Consider the following 23,822-nt stretch of genomic DNA (forward strand, 5'->3'; position numbering starts at 1 on the left):
TTTTACAGCAACTACATTAAGTCCCGGGTCCCAGGAGGGGGCCCGGGTGAAGACCAGCGGGGAGACTGCGAGGCCCCCATGCCTATGGGGAGAGCTCCGCTCCTTGGTAGAGTGGGAGAGGATCTCGAGTGCTCTGCGAGGCTCCCTTGGCAGATGGTGCGAGTCCGACTCCGGTGAGGTAAGAGGGGATAAGGGGGGGGGTGTGGGGTGTGGTGTGTGGTGTGGTGTGGTGTGGTGTGGTGTGGTGTGGTGTGGTGTGGTGTGGTGTGGTGTGGTGTGGTGTGGTGTGGTGTGTGTGTGTGTGTGTGTGTGTGTGTGTGTGTGTGAGAGATGGGGCCTGCCTGTGTGCGCGCCGTGTTTGCATGCAAGCCCTGCGGTCTGCGCAAGCGCGCTCGCTCCCGCGGTGAAATCCGACACTGGGAAAGCTCGTGACACTTTGGTGTCCACTTTCCCAAATACGGATAGCATTAGTTGTCGAGCTGACAGCATTCATGCTTCGCATGAATGCTAACGTCAGCTCGACCTAAAAAGGAAGGGATAAGGCTGTCAATGGCCTACTTCCTGAACTAGAATATATATTTTTGGCAAGCGCAGGCATATTCAGTTTGCCAACACGGATGCCTCCAGCCTAGCCAAACACTCAGCACAGTCCCGCTTCAAAATTATAGGTTAGGAGAAGAAATAGTCTCCTTGATGCCCAGTTGCTAAAAACAAAAGCTGGCCCAGTAAGTCTGTCTGCATCAAGCCAGCGGAAACTGATAATGGTGCTATGATAGAGCCCAGAGGAAAAATCCAGCACGTTATCACTTGCAAACAATTTCTCATACCGCCCCCGCACAGATATGCAAAACATGAGCTGCCATCTCAGCAGAGAGTGAGGTCGCAAGTTAAATATAGCTTCGTATTTTAGAATAGTTGGGAGCAGAGCATTTCTCAAGAGAGCTTTACTGAGGATTTCATACTCCAGCAGCTAATGCATTCACAAGCACAATATTACAAGGCCAGATGCATATATCCGCTTTAGACCACTCAACTGCATATCAGCAGCCAGCTGTGAAGCAGTCCAGACATGCGCACGAGGATCTGGGCATCTGAATCCTCTTCTTTGACACTGAACGCATTCCCTTGCATTGAATCTATCTGGAAGTATCTGGCCACCAGCTCTTGTCCCCTTGAGATTCCCTCGCATATGCAGGATGTGGTCGCCCACCATGCCGCCACCGACTCTTCGAGAAGGAGCTTCTCTCCTCACATACTAGCAAAATCTGCATTTAACCTATATCTGAACACCCCCAGGAGAGAGCATGCTTTTCAGTTTTTAGTTAGGCAATGGGCCTCTTTCAGGGCTAAATGTCAGATGTCCCCGTTGTATATATTTATTGCTCATCATTCAAACTGCTTGGTCAATACAGAGCTTATTTCATAGAATTATAGGTGTTTGGAGAATAAAGAGCATATCTAATGCAGTTATGTCTGCGTGGTCAGAGTTGAGCACAATTGACAGAATTCCAACTTACTGGTCAAGAAAAAGCACATTTAACACAATTCCACCGGCCTGTACAATACAGAGCATATTTATAAAATTCTACTTTTTCGGTCATTAAAAAGTATATTTAGTAGAAATATACTTGCTTGATAATTATGTAACATACATAATAGAATTGAATGTGCCTGATCAAAATACAGCTTATTTGATAGAATTCTATCTGCTTTATTAATATTGGGGTATTGTTTTCAGAAAATAAATATAGAAAGCAAAATGTGTATACTTTACCTAGGAAAAGGTAACAGCATATCAAAATTGAGCACAATAAACGTACTCCAAACCGGGCAGATGTGCTGATTTCACTCTGTTTCACTCGGCTCTGTGCACCCCACTGCACACTGAGCCTTTTATCCTTCAAGCACTGCACGCGCCACAGTTTTTCTCCACTGACTGATAGCAGAATAGACAAAATAGCAAGTTATCACTGACGTTGTCATGACAGCGTCATCGCCTTGGGTGTACGAAATGTGAGGAATCTGTTCAATACGGCAGGAAAGTACCAAAACAAATCTACCAAACAAAGTGGAATACAGGTTAGGGCTGAAGGTCGAGACTGTCAAAATACCACTTTTTATTAGCACCGCAAGGAGAGAAAGATCGCTGTACACAGAATTGTTTTGATAGAATTAACTGAGGAAGACACGTTTATAAATCACAACCCAGAGGCAGAAACACCTTGAATTATGTGAAACACATTCATAAACAAAAACTGGTTAACAGAAACCCACCGATGTTCTAAATCACATTAAAAAGCACACAGAAACACGAAAGAGACGCTCTATGACTGGCTATTTCATACGGATGCATCTTGTCTGCCTGAGAAGCAGCCTTTGTTCTAAACATTTTAATGCAGCGTTTTGCGCCGGCCTGCGACCAGGAAGTCAGGCAGGCCGGGCGGGACAACCGGAAACAGGAAGAAGGAGGGCGGGAGCCTACCCCGCCACCCACGAAAGAGCCGCGATTGTTTGGAGCACCGGAGCAGGCAGGAGCCTACCCTGCGCCCCGGTGCCGAAGAAGGGAGGAAGAGTCCTGCTGCCGGCGAGAGCCGCTGCACCAAGGAAGCCGGTGAGTGGGGCTTCGCCTTGTTGCTGGGCTGCGAGGGCGGGGGCATGTGTGTGCGCGCGCGCGTGCGGCGGCGGGCTGTGTATGTGTGTGTGCGTGTGTGTGTGTATGTGTCTTGGAGTCTGTGTGTATGCGTGTGTGTGTGTGACTGGGGGGGGGTTGCCTGTCTGGGTGCCTGCGTGTCTGTGTAAGTGTAAATGCATGTGCGCGTTTGTGTGCATGCATGCGCGTTAGGCTGACTTGCTGGGAGTATGGGAGGGAAGTGCACGGCGCGGCGCAGGACGGAACGTGCGCGTTCGCGCACCCAAATCTGCTCGTGACAGTTTCTTGTCCTCCATTCCCCCGTGTCCGATAGCTATAAGTCTCCGACCCTGGACGCATCCTTCGGATGCGAATTCCAGGGCGAGACCTAAAAAGGAGTTGGAACGTTTATGTGCGGCTAGGGTAATTGAACCCATTGAGGGTTCTGAATGGCTCGCACCAAATGTTTTGGCACGAAAATCAGATAACTGTCTGAGGATGTGTGTTGAATTGAGAGACCTAAACGCTAACATCTGGGTCAACCGTCAACCCCTTCCTAATATTAATGAATTGTTGACCACTCTAGACAGTGCCAGATTTTTTACTTCCCTAGATATTTCTTCTGCATACCATCAGATTGAACTTAGCAAACAGTCTAGACATTTGACTTCTTTCGTAACCCCTGAAGGCGCTTACCGTTACATCCGGATGCCCTTCGGCCTTGCCTCAGCTTTGGCTGTTTTTCAACGGTTAATGAAAAACTTGTTTAAGGATATTCCTGGAGTCGTTTTCTTCCAGGGTGATATCCTTATTCATGGGAAGAATGAACTTGAACATGATGAGAGAGTCAAACATGTTTTAAGTATCATTAAAGCAAGCGGGTTAACATTGAGGGTTGACAAATGTAAGTTTTTACAAGATGGTGTTGATTACTTGGGCCACCACATTTTTCACAAAGGTATCGAGCCTAAATTTAAGATTATTGATGGTATTCAAAATGCACCCACGCCCACGAACAGGGATCAGCTTCGTTCATATTTGGGGCTAGTAGAATATTATTCGAAATTTGTCATCAATTTTTCCACCAAAACTGCTTCCATGCGCAATTTGCTTAAGAAGAATGTCAAATTTGTATGGGATGAGGATTGTCAAAATAACTTTGTATCGATTAAGAATGAGATTGTACAAGCTGGTCCGCTTAAACTGTTCAATATCAATGACTTATGCATTATTTCAATTATGCTAGCAATGTTGGTCTAGGTGCTGTTCTTCAGGAAAAGAAGTGATGGTCGTGAGGAAACAATTGCCTTCGCTTCTAGAACCTTGAGGGTGCAGAAGGCACATACTCTACTATTGAGAAGGAAGGCTTGGGTTTGTGGTGGGGTGTACAGCATTTTAAAAATGTTCTATGGGCAATGAATTCATATTGAGGACAGACCACAAACCTTTAGTTGACTTATTCACAACCAAGGGGGGTGGTAGGGTCACACCACGGGTCGCCAAGTGGCAGTTCAGGTTGCAAGAGTTTCGCTATCGCCTTGAGTATGTGCCTGGTGTTAAAAATCATGTTGCTGATTTCCTGTCTAGGTTGCCCCTTTGTTACGAGAATGATGTTTCTGTGTGTGATGATTTGGAGATGGTGTGTGCTGTGTGTTCTTCAAATGACACTGTTGGTTGTGCTCTTTCTGAGCGTGAGTGGTTAGATAGTACATCTGAGGATGATGTGTTCATGAAGGTCATTGCCTATTTATCTGGTGTGTGGCCGTGTGACAAGGATTGTTCTTCTGAATTGGTTCCTTATAAAAGAGTCAAAGATGAATTGTCTGGTGTGGATGGTATGTTACGTAGGGGTGGTTTACTTGTGGCTCCTTTTTCCATTCGGAGCAGAATTCTTAATTTGGCTCACGAGGGCCATCCTGGCATTCGTGCTATGAAGCGTAGGGTTAGACAAAATTTTTGGTGGCCGGCACTTGAAAATGATGTGGAACATTTTGTACGTGGCTTTTGTACATGTGTCACTAGTGACAAGTCTCAAGTGACAAGGCCTTCTCCTGTTGAACCTATTGTTGTAAAAAATATAACTTGGACCAAACTAGCTTTTGATGTTACTGGTCAATTTGGTCTCATTGGTTGCTCTCCCAAGTATGCTCTTGTTCTTATTGATTAGATGTCTAAATGGCCTGAAGTGAGGTTTGTTCATAATGCCAACTCGTCATCCATCATTGGTTTCTTTCTTGATGTTTTTCTTAGGGAGGGTTTTTCGGAAGAACTGGTCTCTGATAATGGCCAACAATTAACGTCATTTGAAATGCAGGGTTTTTTCAAGGATGCGGGGATTAAGCATATTTGTACGTCTCTTTATCACCCACGCAGCAATGGTTTGGTTGAACGGTTCAACCGTGTCGTCAAGCAACATGTACAACTTGCTTTGGTAAATGGGTTGCATTGGCGCAAGGCACTTTGTGATATGTTGTGGGCTGTGAGAACTACTCCTCATGTTAGCACTGGAGTTGCTCCATTTACTTTGCTTCGGGGTAAGGTGGCTGGTTCCAAACTTAATAAGGAGTGGATGTCTAGGAGAATGGTCGATTCCGGTAAATTGTCTGGTGTGACTGATGTCAGAACTGCTGTACAGTTGAAGTATGATACTAGGCCGGGTGCGCGTTATTCCCTGGATGTTAAGGTGGGTGATTGGGGGAGATTCAAAAATCCAGGTTTTCTCCGCAAAGGTGAATCTCGTTTTTCATCTCTGAAAAGGGTGTCTGTGGTAAAGGAACGGGTGGTGGTGTTGATGGATGGAAGAGTGTGGAATAAATCTTTCATTTCCATTGTTCCTAAACCTATGGTTGATGAGGTCAACAGAAGATTGGGCACAGGTTCCCCTGCTGTTGGGGTGTCCTCTGATGTTCTTGGTAGGGATGATATTGTTCTTTCAGGTCATGTTCCTCCTAAGAGAGTGTCATCCAGGACAAAACATTTACCTGTCAAGTTTCATGATTATAATATGCAGTGGTCTGTGGATGGTATTGTTCTTTCAGGTCATGTTCCTCCTAAGAGAGTGTCATCCAGGACAAAACGTTTACCTGTCAAGTTTCATGATTATAATATGCAGTAGTCTGTGGGTTATAATGTTTTGTTCTTCCTCACTGTTTTATGTATCTTTGTTTTTTTCATCTTCCCATTTCTTCCTTTCCGTTTCTCTTATCTTTTCTTCCATTTTTCTGTCTTTGGTTATTTTATTGAAGAAGGGGAGGTGTGTTGTGATCTGATCCTTAAGATCTGGGAACCCAGGTGCAAGAAGGTTCCCTGCGTGGAACATGTAGTGTGAGTGTTCAGACATCGGCAGTTGCTGCCGGGGAGTTCCTGTGGCTGGAGCAAATAGAGTATCCTCCTCACCGACTACAGTGTGGTGACTTACCTCATTTTAGTCTGGCCTATTGATAGTGAAACCCTGTCTTTGGTTCAGGAATCAATCTAGACAGTTGTGTGTGTGTGGGCCAGAGCAACCATTTTTTCCAATCTGGATCTGTTCTGTTGTGATGCAAAATAGTATTTATGTCGACCTCCCCCTGTGTAGAGCTATTACTTGCAGGTGGAGGTATGGACGGAGTCTTCATGTCTTTTCTCTTGGCTAATCCAAGGCAGGACGTTTGTTGGACAGCGTCATTCAAAAACATAATTTGCTCAGGGATGATACAGACTCTAAACAAAGCTTCTACCCCTGCACTTGCCAATCTTTTGTACCCCAGACAGATTTTGTCTCAATATTGTCTTTCCAAAAGTCAATACCCTGTCTAGACAGTTGGGCAATAAAGGCTGCAGAATAAATCTGTTTTGTTGTAATGGTTAACATATTTTTCATTCCTGTCTTGTTCACATTTTGAAAGAAAAAGGTTTCTGAATTTAACAAGTTGAACCCTGAAAATTTTGGAAATTTCTTGGCAAAAGTTTTTGAGCTACCCCTTGGACAATGTTCCCATTGGTTATACATAAATACATTTCTAGGTGATGCAGTTCTATGCAAGAAATGATGACCATAGGTGTTATACCAATACACTTGTTCATAGTTTGATTAAACCTCTAAATATTCATGATTTGTGAATACTGCAGACATTTCTAGACCAGACATCATGTTATTAACAGTCTTGCAGTCCCAATCATCAGAAAAGGTACTAGAGGTAATAAAGTCACTTAATGAAATTTTAAACAAGTGTGGAATCTTCAAGAGTTCTGACGGGCCAAAAATGTCATATTCGGTTTTGTCCCAAACTATACCATCTGGTATAGGAACGGCTGTGATGTTCACTGCTGACAAGTCTCTTGCTTCACGATGGGATGATTTGTGTGGCTGGAGAAGTAAGTTCACTCTTTTACTTGCTGTGTCCATTTGAATATATCTTCCATTTATCAGCATACCCAGTGTTATTAACAGAGCTAACCAAAGTAGAAAGAAGAATATTCCCAAAACAATCCATAGTTCAATCCATGGTGAAACCAGATAAGTCTTTTTTAGGTGATCAAAAAAGTCTGTTGCTTGTTCTTTGAAAGTTCTTTGTGCTGCCGTCATTTCAGGTTCGCTGGGATCCTCAGAAAACGTATCAAAGTTAATGAAATAGCCAGAGGCAGTTCTATCAATGGTTGGAATTGTATCAGGATTAGTTGAAATCGCTGGAACCAGTTGATCACTTGTTACTTCGTTGTAGACAGGTGTATCAGGACGAACTGTTATTTGGGTATCAAGAGGAACGAGTTCCATAGCTTTATTGCATAGTCCTTCTTTTCTCACTGTGGAATCTTCAAAGGTGCTGAGTCTCTCAGTTTGAACCTCTTTGATTGTAGCTAGAGGAGTGAGTCTGCTACATTGTCGGAGTCCACTTGGCCTACTGCTTAGTATCGGCCACATAGTGTGGTTTGATCAGGTCGATGGACAAAAATATGTTCTCCTTTTTACCAGCAAGGGGCGGCAAAAGTACTGTTCTTGATCCGTGGATTGCTAGGACAAGTACTGGTTGTCTGTAAGAAGGCCCAAATTCCTTCTTGTCCGCAATCTTTTCTCCGACTAGATCACCAAGCTAAGGGATCCAGACAGGCCTTGCTGGGACGGTTGGATTTTCCCCAGTGGTGGTTGGCTTCAGGAACACATTGCTTTGTTTCAATCTTAGTTTATTTAAGTCCTGCAAAACAGCCAAATGATCTTTGATATCAAACTTTTTATTTTCCACCAATGTGCCTTTTATGTCAAGGTCCGGTACAAACATTCTAGTCCCAAATAGGACCTAATACGGAGTGACACCCTCTAGAGAACTTCTTTGCAAATTGTTTACTGAGCGTTGGACCCCATAAAGATGTTTGGCCCACCCATCAGCCGCACCTAATACCCTAGCTGTTTTAGACTACTTTATGTCCCAGTTTTTTCTTTCCACAACAGAATTTTCCTCAGGATGGAATGGAGAAGGATACCGCAATGCTACACCCAAACTGGCCATGGCTTCTTTGTAAGCTCAAGAGCTAAACGCAGGGCCCTGGTCAGAGTGTAGTGTGCCAATTGCGTATGTGCCAATAAAGACTCGCAAATCTTTTATAACCGTCTGAGAGTCAGCTGAGCGCTGAGGCGACATCCAAAGGAACTTTGAGCACGAATCCACTGCGACCATGATATATTTATAGTTACCATTCCTTTGTAAGGAACCGCAGTGGTCCAGGTAAATACACACTAATGGTTTATCTGAGATTGACAGGGGCGTCTGCGCAGGAAGTTTCACAGTAGAGACTTTCTTCTGGCATATTTTACAGTCCTAAACATAATTTCTGGTCTGTTTCCTAATACCTGGCCACCAGTATCTCTGTATTAGTCCTAATCTATGTTCCACTCCAGGGATTCGAGCAAACAGAACATTGTTTGCATCAATTATATATGAGTATTTGAGTGGAAACCTTTTAGGTAACGCTGCACCGCTGCCTTTGCTTGAAGCATTGACAGCCAGTGTTATTTCACTGTCTATTTTTGAACGAGTGATTGCAGCTACGGAAGCCGTTTGCACAGCCCCCTTCGCGGCTTCATCAGCCAATTAATTCCCTTCAACGTGAACGCCATCACGTTGATGACTCAGCCTGTGTATCACGTGAGTGTTTTGTAGTCCATTTCGCAACCGAACTACTTGTCCCAAAGCGTTTTATGCTTGATTGTGCTACCTTTTGCATCTTTTAAAGCATTTTGAAGCCAATTATGTAAATATTAATTGTAAGATTTAACACAGTAAAAAGAATCGCACACTATAAGTGTGGGGAATTCGCAATCCGTATTTTCAATTGCCATTTTGAATGCTAGAAGTTCAGCTCGCTGATCTGTACAATCTCCAAGAGACTGTGTTTTTGTGACCATCTGTCTGAATTTGCCATCGCGCATACGACCTTTAACGATCGCTCATGCTGCACGGTAAGCTTGCTTACTCCTCGTAGCGGGTTGTGCAGATCCGTCAGTATAAATTATAAATTCGTACTGGTCAAGAGCGAGAATTTCAGTAGGCAGAGGACATTTGTGTTCGTATTGTAGAAATGCTTGTGTTTTCAAATAAGGATCAAAAAAATATTCAACATCTGTTGCAGCAAGTGAATTAACCCATTGTATCCATCTTGGATGTAAAGCTTGGGCTTTGGGAAAATATCTCAAATATCAGCCGAGAGGACAATATGCTTAAATGAAGCTTTCCCCAGTGCTGGAACTGAGACTATGAATGGAAGAGAAAGTTTAAACTGCTGCCTCAGCTTAACGAACAGGAGATGCAGACGTTCATGTGAGATCTATTTCGAAAGTGACTCCAGGAGCTGCAGAACTTTAGCCTAGCTAAACCTGAGTGAATCTGAAGCAATTACACTTGCCTATCACAAAAAGGTGGAGCATGCATGGGTCAGCCTGCACTGCCAATCAACATGTCCCCGGAATACCTCTGCTACAGAGCCTAAACACCCTATCTATAAAATTATGAAAGAATATATAAAATATGCTTTGCTTTCGGAATTTTTCAGTTTCACCCTTTTAACTTAGAAGAAATGTATCACACGTTCAGTGGCGGCCGGCAAGGATCGGGGTTGCGGGCCAGGGGGTGAAAAAAACAACAAAAACGTACCCTCCTTTTTCTAGTGTCTCTCCTCCGTCATCCCTCATCCGGAAGGAAAAGGAAGTACACCGAGGCTCCCCTAAGCCAATCACAACGCTGCAATGAAGTGTTGTGATTGGTCTGAGTGTTGTGGTCCGGTGCTCAGACAGGCAGTGGGAGCCTGTGCATGTTGTCCACCCAGCCTGCAATAAAGCCTAGGCGGATTACATGCAAAGTCAAAGAGGGCCGGCCAAACATTTATACACACTTAGAGTTGTACCTACCTCATCCCCTGCTCCTCTGTCATTAGAGCAGCCGTGCCCGCCATACATAGCTGCATTTGCAGGATAACATAATATGATAACATCATTTTATTATAATTTTATTTTTCCTTTATTTGCCTACTGCAAAGCAGTAGGACGGCGCTCCTCCGCCTTAGCAGAGAAGCCGTCACTGCACACTTTACTCTGAACCATGTACAACACAAAATTTGGGAGTTTTAAGGCTTAGAGGTTCCTTCTCTCACTGAATGCCAACTAGTCATGCTAGTGCCCCAGGATCTTTATCTTGTATTACAAAAATACAGTAACCAATACCAACTGGTCACAAGATACTGAACTCTGAATTTTTTGATAAACTTGAATGTGAGCCACAAGATCCCATGTTGTTTCCAGTGACTCCACTTCGAAAGATGATTTTTTATATTACCGGTTGGAGCACCTGAACTATGTCTGACATTAACAATAGACAGCTGAAAGCCTGTGAGCTGATTTGTCTGTGGAAAAATGTAGCTATATTCAGGAACCTATTACAGCACTGGAGAAATAATCAGAGCGCTGGCCATAGTTGCAAGTTGGACAAAAACCGAGATATGAAAACACTAATAATGAGAATTTATAAATCCCCAAATACAAACAGCATTACTTGTTGGCACTAACTCATCAGTGTTGTTTCCCAGCTCAAATGTGACCATGGTTGAATTAATGAAAAAAAGTGAAACCTTCTAATGATTCAAATGTAGGATTCTGCACATTACATGCTACTGTGTGCATGAGACACATGACCTACTGAATTATTTTACCAGGATTGGAATTTGGGCCCTTCAGTATAAGCAATAACTTCTGCACTGGATTAACTCGCTGAGCTATCTAATTAGCATTCAACTGTGACACACAGCTCACATCCGACACCCTCCAGCATGTACTTTAACTCAATAAGCTACTAAATGACAATTTACACATACATCTCAGGGGCAGATTGTGTGTAACCCTCCACTATTATAAAATAAGATCAGTTTGTTACATCAATAAGCAAACTGGAAGAGTTCTATTATGCCATTTCTCCTATATTTGTTCATTTCTTTGGAGGTTACATTTATAAATATTACACATATGTACCGACAGCCCAAAGGCTGTCACTGGCTCCATCCTACATTAGCCCTAGCCTACCACACAAATTTCTGACGCTGCTCTCCAGATTTATTAGGTGGTGCTGCACTGGCATTAATACCTGGGGACATCATAGTAGTCGTTATGACTAGGCAAGGATTAGTTGAGAATCAGTTCAGTGTAGAGGCTCTGTGGTTACAGACCTAATGGCAGTCAATACTTCCCCAACAATGACCAATGCTTAGCCTCAGGTGCGCACTGATCCCTTTACTGAAAAGACAGGAAACCTTTGCACGGGTAAGATTTGGCAAGAATGGGGAATTAACAGCTCCCTTCCCCGTTGGAAAGGGTGTGAGGCAGGGCTTTGTGCTCGCGCCAACCCTTTTCTCACTCTTCCTAAACAGGCTAATTGGAGATCATCTTGCCGTCAAGGATATTGACTCCCCAAAATTAGCTAACCGCAAATTTCATGCCTTCATGTTTGCGGATGACACCCTACTCCTCTCAAAATCACCTATGGGGATGCAGCTTGTCTTAGAGGAATTTAGCTTGTTTTGCAAGAAGAGGAACTTGGAAGTAAATATTAAGAAAACGAAGTATATGGTCTTCCATGCCGATTCCACAAACTGTCTGCACCCTAAAATGGATGATAGACCTCTGGAAAGGGTTCCTATTTTTGACTACCTGGGTCTCACGCTAAATGACAAAATGGGGTGGGGACCACAAATCAATAAAGCTAATTTAAAGCTAACTCAGGCCATTGGGGGGGATCTTAAAAGTCCATAAGAGCTGTGCCCTAAAGGTTATAAGCCCACCTGTAGAAATCTACAAGGTCTAAGCAAGGGGGGTATCTATGTATGGGGCCAAACTCTGGGGACATTTCTCGGCCAATGTCCTTACTGTAACAGAAAATAATTTCATAAGACGACTTCTGTTCTTGCCCAAAAGCACCCCCTTAATGCCCTTAAGGATGGACTTGGGTATCATTCCCATTGCGGACTTAATTGCTTTGCGTCCACTCCTTTACTGGCGACGGCTGTGGAGTACACCAGAGTTAGGATATTATAGGGAGGAATTAAAGACTGTTATGTCTGCGCTGGGGGCGGGTAATATTTTGTGGCTATCTTTTATTAGGGATTTGTTTGTGCGCTAAGGAGGGAGGACTTATGATCAGCACAGGAGGAGTCATGCCCAGATATCTCCCAAAAATCTTTGGCACCTGCCTTGAAAGAATATAATCTGTCATGTATTTTGCAGACAGTTGATCCTTCTAGCTTAACCTACGGGTTCCTGGACGTAAAACACCACTATAAAATGGAGCTGGTGTTGGATTATATTCAACCACCAACTGCAAAGAAATTGTTTTAGCAATTTAGGTATGGGATGCTCCCGCTACATGCGTTGACTAACAAGTGGGCGGGCGCCACCAAACAACTTTGCCCGGGGTGCCTAGTAGAGGAATAATCTGAAATTCATGCGTTATTCTTCTGCTTGGCATATAAGAGGGCCAGGTTAAAATGGGTTATTCAACTCTGTAGAAACTTGGGCATTAGAAAATATAGAGAATTCTACAGGGTCTTAAAATCTGATACTCACCCAGTTTTTGTTGTTGCAATTTCTAAATTCCTTTTTGCTATGTGGTGTAAACGAAGGTATTTGTTGAAAGACTGATGTGAGAATTAGTAGTAACCGCTTCAGACTATCACAGTGATCCTAAATTCTGCAAAACTATAAGCTGTGAATTTCTTTTAGCATTGTTAGTTTAAATTATATTTTTAATGATCATTTTTAACTGATTATATTTACCATAGCGATGAAAATTAATTAGTTTTCATAGAATTTGTACTCGCCTGCTTCCTCACGGGTGAACATTGATGCTCTGTATGTTGGCACCTTTTTACTACATAGTGGCTTTCATGATATTGTATTTTTCTTTCTTTTTTGGTTCTTAATTAGTATATTATTATATGAATTTTAGAAGTTATTCTGCATGTGCTTTTATGGCTGTAATAGCCGGAATAAAGTTTTCATGAATGAAAAGACATGGGACTTCAGAAACATCAGCACACATACAACCACACTTACTCTATTTAAACAGCACATTTTCTCTGACAACCCAATGATGAGCCTCAATACAGCGATAAGGAGAAGCTCAAGTATCCAAGCTGAAACCAACTCAAAAATAGGGAACAACACCTCAGCACCTTTCGAACCTTTCAAACAACCGAGTTGCAGGCGCTCTGGGCACGAGTCCAGCTGGTTTACCTGTAGGTGCTCACACTGGCTGTATCTCTTTCCCTTCCACTCCTCTATAAGCTTGTATGTTGATTGCCAGCCTTCTAGGCATTTTTGGTTTGATTCGAAAGCCGAAGGCACACACACAACCCAGTTTGCATCCCATATTCTCACCATGGTGTTGAGAACTTCTTTAGAAAACTGTAGCTTGTGGGTCAAAGCAAAGACAAGAAAATCAAGGTACTATCGAGAGAAATAAAACATTCCCATTTTGAAATATCTCACTATCTCACTCACTATCCAACAGTATCGAAACATGCGAGCCGACATTTTTAACAAGCCAAGCGACAGCAGTGACCTTGCTCGCAGCAGCCCTCTGGAGGTGCGGTGCTGAGACGATGGGAGGGGGCAGCACGGGAGGCTGCAGGTCCCCGGCACAGGAGGAGGAAAACGTGGCTGCAGCCCCTGTGGGCTAAGCCATGGGGCAAACAAGGCCAGGCAGCAACCCAGGACTGCTAATTCAAACACCAGCGCTCCTAACGTGTGGCAGGACAGGTCACCCATTTATAAAAGTAAAAAAGTAGTCCCGAAGCAATGGATGAAAACTGCTGCTGCGAGTGTTTAAAAGTAGCTGGACGGTGCTTTCAGGGAGGGCTAAACACCGGAAGAGGCATGACGTATGCATGCATGCCCTTGACAAATAGGGAACCCGGCAAATGGAGCGACAATGGTGCCAGCAAACGGAAAGCCTATGGGTGGGCTGTAAGCTCACAAAGTAGATCTAGTATGCCTCTCTTCGAGACCGCGCATGCGCGCCGTCTAGAGCCGAGACCTAAGAAGGAGCCTAGTGACATCTAAAAAGGAGCCTAGTTACATAGATAGGATTATCAAGCAATGAGTGTGCCATATAGAATTAGAAAAATTAGGCTTTCAGGTGAAATGTGATCCTGAAACAACTACATAGCTGAGTCAGCGTGCATGAGTTGCTCGGAGAGACATTTAGGAGCTGCTTTGAGAAGTGCTCCTAAAGCGGCGATCAGCTTGCCAGAACGAGCACAGGCGCGCACAACGCGCACAGCACTTTTTCATGTCACACGCGCACCACTGGCTTCACCACTCGCGGCTTTTTGTTTTAATTAATGTTTGAGCGCGACAACTCCCGACTGGATCGCGCGGCCAATGCTTGTTCTTGTGGCAGGGATACTTGCGAAGGCTGCACTGTGAGGAGCAGTCCTCAAGTGTAGCAAGAGGGGCCATCGCATGATCCTTACCAGTGACATTGCACTTGTAACTGGCATGTTGCTTGGGTGAGAAATACACTGTATACAACATATGTGTTGGGGACTTAAGTGGCATAACATTTATTCTCTGGGTTCAATGAAAAGAACTGCATGTAGGTCATGTGCTAACTGTTATGTGTGTGGCGATACAATGAGTGTATGGTGCCGTTCTAGGGCCAGGCCTCTCTGAGCTTGATTGGGACTCCCCAACAAGTTTTCAGACATTGTCACTGTCGTTCATGAATGGCAGTATAGCCACAAGCTGTCTCCATCAAAACACTATTTCTGCATCATTGGGCCTGTGATATTAGAACGCATTTTACTGTGCCTATGTGCAGGTTTCCCGAACACATCCACATCAAAATCATTTTGAGAAATGAATGAAAGAAGCAGCTTTTCCCTTTTCAGGAGACCACTATAAAAGCGTACATTATGTGCTCTCCTGTTTTTGGGGTGCTTGCCCCTCAGAGCAGAAAAACCTCTGGACACCGCTCCACATTCTATGACTCTGTGGCTTCTGAAAACTTCATGAAACCGGACATGATTTTTTATAAGCCATTTTCGGGCACTATTTTCTTCTTTGTGTGCCATTTTTCAGGTAAATACGTTACACTACAGCATTTCCAATTGTCTCATGTCACTTACTTGAATTGCACTTTTCTTTTAAATATGTTGCGGTGCTGCACTTCTAATTGTCTCTCATATAACACTTATACGGGGGTCTGGCCCGCAGTGCGGCAAACTGTTTGTTTTCATAAGAGCCTCAGTTTTCCATGGGCTTCAAATCCTCTTCCAATAGTCCTCCAATCCTATGGAATTATTGGATTCACAGATCGGAGCGAGTTACTGGGGCAATGAGGCGGCGCAGGATTCCATAATTTATAACCGAGCAGTTGCGTTTAAGCCTACTGGTGACGCCACTCACCAATTCCATCTACTCTCTGGGCTGGACTGGAAGAAAGCCAGATGGACCAGCAAGAAGGTGAGCAGTCACGGGCCACATACGAAAGGGAGATTCTGCGGACAAGTGCAGTTCTGGCTGTCCTTAGGACAGACATCATCGGGGGAAGTTGGGATGTGGTACATCAAGAGAGGCAGCACTAAGCACCGGGCAAGTACAAATCAGTATCAAGAAAACAGCAGGGTGTGGGGTACGGGGGGGGGGGGGGGGGAGTATTGTGGGAGAAGATGAACTAAGACAGTCTGACACAGCGGGCTGCTATCCTAACCCCAGGCCATTACAACCATTCGCAAGCCCCAGTGACATTGGAAACAACGCCAGAACGAAGCACAATAGGAAGATAGCTTTCCACAATTTTATGGAAAAGCTTACGAAAACGGCCATTGTGACACATAGCTGAGGAAACCATCAATGGAGGAGACATCAAAAGTTAAAATAAACAAGCATTGGCATAGCCAATAGGTCTCGCTTTTGGGACCTTATAAGTATTTAGTTATGCAGCACAATATCCTTGGTGCATCAACATCAACTGTTGCATGGCTAAACACTTATAAGGTCCCAAAGACGAGACCGATTGGCTATGCCAATGCTTGTTCATTTTAAGGGCTAGGAGGGTTGGCCTTGGAAGACTTAGTCTCAGATGTTGACAATGAAGAGAAGGAAAGTTTTTATGAAAATCCAATGATGAAGATCTTTGCTCCTCTACATTGCTGTAAACATTCATAAAAGTCCCTGGTAAAGATTAAAGGGTGAGGCTGACTACAAGATGAAGGAAATGTGCTGATCAAATTAAGGCCCTGTACATCATTTTTAGGTTTTGCCTAGCAAATGCGTACGAAGTACGCATGCGCTAGGAAAACCTTATGTTTTGTCTGTGGGGTCGGGTATCCGCCCCCTCCTCCCATTGGCTAGCTCCATAAATGGAGGCTAGCCATTTGGAGAGGGCTCTGTCCGTCAATGCCGGACCAGATTCGGGGGCGTTCCCGAGAATTTTTCCCTTTTGGCGACGTCACGCTACGTCAGCCAAAAGCCGGGAACGCCCCCGAATCTGGTCCGGCATTGCCGGCACCCGCCTTCCTGCTCGGGGCCGAGATGTTCAGGTGAGTGCTGGTTTTTTTTTCTTCTTGTTTTTCGTGAGGCCGTTCCCACCCCGTCCTCCCGCTGTTCATGTGTGTAGTTGTTTTTCATGAGCCCGTTCCCGCCCAGCCCTCCCGCTGTTCATGTGTGCCGTTCCCGCCCCCCACACCCCCTCCGATGTCCGCTCATCTCGTGCACCGAAATGCCTATTGGAAAGACACGAATCTTTTCTGGAAGCGCTGATTGGCAATTCAGGTGAATGCAGGTTGATTTGGCAGCAACTGAAGCCCTGAAACGATTACAAAAGCATAGGGGTTGTTGTTACATTAAATCAATCAATCAATCAATGACACTTATAAAGCGCGCTACATACCCGTAGGGTCTCAAGGCGCTGGGGGGGTGGGGGGGTGCCGCTACTGCTCGAACAGCCAGGTCTTCAGCTTCTTCCTGAAGGAGAGGTGGTCTTGGGTCAGGCGCAGGTCGGTCGGGAGGGAGTTCCAGGTCTTGGCGGCCAGGTAGGAGAAGGACCTTCCTCCTGTAGTCGCTCTTCGGATGCGGGGGACGGCGGCGAGGGCGTGGTTGGCTGATCGGAGGTGGCGTTTGGGAGCGTAGAAGTTGACTCGGCTGTTGAGGTAGCTCGGGCCTTGGTCGTGTAGGGCTTTGTGTGCGTGGGTGAGGAGGCGGAAGGTGATTCTTTTGTTGACGGGGAGCCAGTGAAGGTCTCTCAGATGTCCGGAGATGTGGCTGGTTCGTGGGATGTCGAGGATGAGTCTGGCTGAGGCGTTCTGGATCCGCTGGAGTCTCTTCTGGAGCTTGGCGGTGGTACTGGCGTAGAGGGCGTTGCCGTAGTCCAGTCGGCTGGTGACGAGGGCCTGGGTGACGGTCTTCCTGGTCTCGGTGGGGATCCACCAGAAGATCTTCCGTAGCATGCGTATGATGTTGAAGCACGCCGAGGAGACGTTGTTGACTTGCCTGGTCATGGAGAGGGAGGAGTCCAGGATGAAGCCCAGGTTGCGTGCATGGTCTGTCGGTTTGGGTGCGGTGCCCAGGGCGGGAGGCCACCAGGAGTCGTCCCAGGCGGAGGGTGAGGGGCCCAGGATGAGGACCTCCGTCTTGTCCGAGTTCAGTTTCAGGCGGCTGGTCGTCATCCACTCGGCTACCTCTTTCATCCCTTCGTGCAGGTTGGCTCTGGCGGCGGTGGGGTCATTGGTCAGGGAGAGGATCAGCTGGGTGTCGTCGGCGTAGGAGATTATGCTGAGGTTGTGTTTGCGTACGATGGCCGCGAGGGGGCTCATGTAGACGTTGAAGAGGGTGGGGCTCAGAGATGATCCTTGAGGGACGCCGCAGATGACTTCGGAGGCCTCTGACTTGTACGGTGGTAGGCGGACTCTCTGTGTTCTTCCGTCGAGGAAGGAGATGATCCATTCCAGCGCCTTGTCCTGGATTCCGATGTTGCTGAGGCGCCGTACTAGGGTGCGGTGGCAGACCGTGTCGAATGCCGCGGAGAGGTCTAGGAGGATGAGGGCCGCTGTTTCTCCATTGTCCATCAGGGCTCGGATGTCATCGGTGGCGGCGATGAGGGCGGTCTCGGTGCTGTGATTGGCTCGGAAGCCGGACTGTGAGGAGTCGAGGGATCCGTTCGTCTCGAGGAAGGCGGCCATCTGCTTGTTGACGGTCTTCTCGATGACTTTGGCTGGAAACGGGAGGAGCGAGATGGGGCGGTAGTTCTTGAGGTCGGTGGGGTCCGCTGTTGGTTTCTTGAGTAGAGCGCTGAGTTCGGCGTGTTTCCAGCTCTCAGGGAAGATGGTGGTGTCGAAGGATGTGTTGATGATGTCTCGCAGGTGGGGTGCGATGACAGCGTCTGCCTTGTTGAAGACGTGGTGAGGGCAGGGGTCGGTCGGTGATCCGGAGTGGATGGAGTTCATCGTGCGGATGGTGTCTTCGGTGCTGATCGGGGTCCAGGCGTGGAGGGTGGTGGTGGGGGGTGGTTGTTCGGTCATGGTGTGCGTTGGTTGGTTGTAGAAGCTGTTGTGTATGCCCGCGATCTTGTTGTGGAAGTATGAAGCGAGGGAGTTGCAGAGGTCTTGCGATGGGGTGATGTCGTTTCCTGCGCTGGGGTTGGAAAGCTCTTTCACGATGTTGAAGAGTTCCTTGCAGTTGTGTGCGTTGTTGTCCAACCGGTCCTTGAATGCTGTTTTCTTGGCGGCGCGGATCAGCTGGTGGTGTTTCCGGGTGGCAAGTTTGAAGGAGGTCCTGTTGTCCGGTGTCGGTTCCTTTCTCCAGACTTTCTCGAGGGCTCGGCAGTTCTTCTTGGAGCTCTTGAGTTCGTCGGTGAACCATGGAGCCTTCTTGCTGCCGGGTCTGCTAGGCGGGGTCCTCAGTGGGGCGAGTTCGTCCGCGCAGTTGCTGATCCACTTCGTGAGGTTGTCGGCGGCCTGGCTGGGGTTCGCTGAGCTGGCAGGAGGGTGCTGGCTCAGGGAGGTGGCGAGCTGGTCTGCTGTGATCTTGTTCCAGCTTCTGTGGGCGGCCTGTTGCTGGTGTTGGTGGGTCGTCGTTCTCTTGAAGGTGAAGTGGACGCAGCTGTGGTCCGTCCATTGAAGCTCTGTGGCGTGGCTGAAGTCGATGTCTGTGCTGGAAGAGAAGACTGCGTCGAGTGTGTGTCCGGCGATTTGGGTGGGGGTGGACACCAGTTGCTTGAGCCCCAGGTTGGCGAGGTTGTCGAGCAGGGTGCTGGTGTTGCGGTCGTTGTTGTTCTCTAGATGGAAGTTGAGGTCTCCCAGGAGGATGTAGTCAGCGGAGGGGAGGGCATGCGGGCTGACGAAGTCGGCGATGTCCTCGCTGAATTGTGTGCGTGGTCCGTGGGGGTCGGTAAAGGCTGCTGCAGCTGTATAGTTTGCTAAGGCAGGGGTGTGGAAGTTTATAAAATCTACTTGTTCATGGGATGAGAGGCGCCTATTAATGGCGGGCCAGGTTTATGCAAGGCAACTGCCTTTTTACACCTGATACTTAATCATAACACAACGTGTATCTCTTGTTTTTCGTGAGGCCGTTCCCGCCCCATCCTCCCGCTGGTAATGTGTGCAGTTGTTTTTCGTGAGCCCGTTCCCGCCCCGCCCTCCCGCTGTTCATGTGTGCCGTTCCCGCCCCCCACCCCCACTCCGATGTCCGCTCATCTCGTGCACCGGAATGCCTATTGGAAAGACACGAATCTTTTCTGGAAGCGCTGATTGGCAATTCAGGTGAATGCAGGTTGATTTGGCAGCAACTGAAGCCCTGCAACGATTACAAAAGCATAGGGGTTGTTGTTACATTAAAGGCTGCTGCAGCTGTATAGTTTGCTAAGGCAGGGGTGTGGAAGTTTATAAAATCTACTTGTTCATGGGATGAGAGGCGCCTATTAATGGCGGGCCAGGTTTATGCAAGGCAACTGCCTTTTTACACCTGATACTTAATCATAACACAACGTGTATCTTGGAGCTGAATAACAGATTTTTATAATTACCCAACTCAATGGTACTCATTCTATCAATCTCAGATGGATGGAAAGGCTAAGTGGACCCGCCGGGATTTGAACCTGTGACGATTAGGTCGAACACACGCCCCTGCAGTGGACGCATTAGTTCACTGAGCCACCAGACCCAGATGATCATTGAATGTGTATGCTTAGGTCAGCTTTCTGATGATGGTAAACGTTTGAGAATGCTGCTCTCTCATTATTGAGTATTTCTGATTATAGCAGATTTTTGATATTTCAGGATTCTAATTGTGCTGTGTTTATCGTGCATTTCTCGAGCATGTTTACGGTTGCGCGATGACTTTTTAAAATGTCACTAAGTAAACTGGAGTATTTATGCAATCCACTGCCTAAATTGTCAACTGAGGAACATGGAGTACAGTCACAGTCGTACCATCTCTGCTTGACCACATTAAGTAACCTACAAATACCTTGATGTCACTTTACCTCCATTTTCTTTTTTGCATTTAGTATGAGCCTTTATTGGTCATTATGTTAAGGATTTATCGTTTTCATTGTACTACAGTAAGAAGACATTTTTAAGGTTATGTCAGAATACAGACAATATGATTTTTACTTGTCGCACATGGGTTTTTCTACGATATTGATTTCCTTAAATTACACATATTTTTGGATACATTTTATTGTGAAAGCACAAATTCGACAACTTTACTTGCATTTTGTTGAATCCGTGACTCGAATGGGAAATGTATTCTTCATGATTGAGTTTTACATTTACAGTGTGGGTTTCTTGGAACATCTATTAATTGCCTCGATAAGTAATGGCTGCTCAAACTATGTGTTAATTTCTGCACAGGTAACCAAAATAGCTTTGATGGGCTGGTAGATGAAAGATGAAGGATTTCCTATAAGGGCGTTCCCTGACACTTCTCTCACTCACTTTTGTTCTCATTCACTCTGAAGCATATAGATTCATTCAAGGAGAGGACTAATTGCCAGAATTCCTAGTGCACAGATAGCTTCCGTTTGTAACACAGGACCTGCAGTTCCACTTTTTATACATGCATGTACACCATGTAGGTGCACCCTGGACTCCACTTAGCCTTAATATGATACTAATTTGTGGTAAGGGAAAATAGTGTTCTAGATAGCAGGGGCATTATAACTGGCCCCTCTAGAATGAGAGTCGGTGAAAGTAGGGATTCAGAAACAACTGGGGTGATGATACGATCTCACTCTAGCTCTCTCTCTCTCTCTGTCTTACTCCCTCTAGCTTCCTCTCTTTGTTACTCCCTCTTGCTCCCTCTCTCTGTCTTGCTCTCTCTAGCTCCCTTTCTCTGTCTTACTCTCTATAGCTCCCTCTCTCTCTGTCTTACTCCCTCTAGCTCCCTCTCTCTTACTCCCTCTAGCTCCCTCTCTGTCTTGCTCCGTCTAGCTCCCTCTCTCTGTGTCTTGCTCCGTCTAGCTCCCTCTCTCTCTGTCTTACTCCCTCTAGCTCCTTCTCTCTCCGTCTTAATCCCTCTAGCTCCCTCTCTCTGTCTTGCTCCCTCTAGCTCCCTCTCTCTCTCTCCCTTGCTCCCTCTAGCTCCCTCTCTCTCTGTCTTGCTCGCTCTAGCTCCCTCTAGCTCTTTCTCTCTCTCTTACTCCCTCTAGCTCCCTCTCTCTGTCTAGCTCCCTCTCTCTCTGTTTTACTCCCTCTAGCTCCCTCTGTCTCCTTCTCTCTCTGTCTTACTCTCTCTAGCTCCTTCTCTCTCTGTCTTACTCCCTCTAGCTCCCTCTCTCTCTGTCTTTCTCACTCTAGCTCTCTCTCTGTATGTATAGCTCTGTGTACATATACCTGTGTGTGTGTATAAGTGCAAATGCAATAAGTCTCACAATTTCGAAAAATAAAGCTATTTACTACTAAACAACAACACCATTTATTTATCTGTTTACTCAAAAAAAACAGATGAAAATTTTAACATTTACAATGCCAATAGCTCTAACATTGTCAAAGGCAAAACCATTGCATTGTAAATGCTTGTTCTTTTATGTTAAGGTTCGAATATAGCGGACCACAGAATCAAAATGGGCTCAGTGTACTGTAGAGGTGGAACAAACCTAGGATGAGAGAAATATGCCATGCAATTAAGTTTATAAGCAAGTTCACACATGCTTTTGAAATCTAAAGTGACAACATAAACTTCACGAGAAAAAGGCAAACTATATGACAAATATGGCAGCCTGTGCCCGAGGCTTTTAATCGCCAATGCAACACTTTTGTGACTGCATAAGAGTTTTTTATGATGTACTACCCCCTACTTTGAGCTGAATACGTCTTTCTGACTTGTAAAAAGGGTTCTATTAACCATTACAAATCCCGATTATGAAAGGGCATGAAAGGGACGTCCGGAGTCCCTATAACATACCAATTGTTTTTCATGACGACAACTATGGTTCTATACTATTGATCACATACCAAAATCCAAGTTGGAGTGTTATATGTTTTACAAAGTAGAAGTTGTGGGCCAGCTTTCCCTTTATAAATCATATCTGAATTTGCCAGGTGATGAAGACCAGCTGTCTAAAGTCTAAAACTCACAATGGAGCTCCACCTGGTGGCCTGCAAATCATGGACCCACACCGTCCCAGAAAACCCAAGCCAAGAACCTCAAAACAGTGGTGTACACCCAGCATGTAATGATCAGCCAAGTCAACACAGCCACCGTCTACTGCTTTCACACCCTCAAAATTATCATGAAAATCCTCAAACGTCTCCTCCTGGTCAACACATGCAGAGCAGTCGCCCATGCCTTCACCACTAGAAAGCTAGACTATAGCAATGCACTCTATGTCAGCTTAACTGCCCACAGACCAGAAGACTTCAGACCATACAAAACACAGCAAAGCACACATCACCCTGCACCTCAAACTCCTTCACTGCCTTCCCATTCACAAATTGCACTCTTCAAACTCCTCACACACATACAAAGCCCTGCACTACCTTGGCCCCGCCTACCTCAACCCAGACAGCTCCGTCCAGCCGGACTACTAATCACACACATCCCCCTCATAAACAGAACCAGAGCGGGCAGTCGTGCCTTCTCCAATTTCGCTCCCAAAGCCTTGAATGATCTGCCCCTACACATTATAGGCACCTCCCCAGCACTTGAGCAAGAAATTGAAGACATGACTCTTCACCTAGGCCCCAGAAAAGTCCGGCTCTGCCCCTGCTTTTCCTTCAAGGTGCCCTCCTGGGTGAGTTGTGCGCTGTACAAATACACTTAATATAACATAACTTAACAAACAGTTGTGCCTTCTTCTATTTGGCTCCCATGGCCTTGAACTATCTGCCCCTACACATTAGAGGCACCTCCTCAGCACTTGATCAAGAAACTTTTTAGGGAATATGGGCTACTTTTTAAATAAAAATTAAAAAAAATGTTTGTGAATGCACATGCAGGTATGGAGGGCTTCTGTCCCTTGTAAGTAACCATCAGATTGTTCACAGCCATTTGCAGACAGTCGCAAATATAGACCTGCCGAATTAACATACATTAGGCAATTAGTTTTGCAACCTCTTGCAAATAGACAATATGCAAAGCCATCTCTTTGTAGTAGGTCATATTGCATAACTGTTCGTAAACCAGTCTGTGTGAAATTGGCACATATTATTTTTCAAGCAGATACTAGTACATCAG

General features: G+C 45.7%; 1 protein-coding gene across 9 annotated transcripts in view; it reads right to left on the reverse strand.

The window, feature by feature from the left end:
• The window catches only part of LOC147712725 (complement decay-accelerating factor-like), a 795,131-nt gene that overhangs the window by 543,832 nt on the left and 227,477 nt on the right, over nt 1-23,822 (reverse strand). The gene's annotated exons all lie outside the window — the stretch shown is intronic.

This window comes from Lissotriton vulgaris, chromosome 5, assembly GCF_964263255.1.
Source record: "Lissotriton vulgaris chromosome 5, aLisVul1.2, whole genome shotgun sequence".
Taxonomy (NCBI): Eukaryota; Metazoa; Chordata; class Amphibia; order Caudata; family Salamandridae; genus Lissotriton; species Lissotriton vulgaris.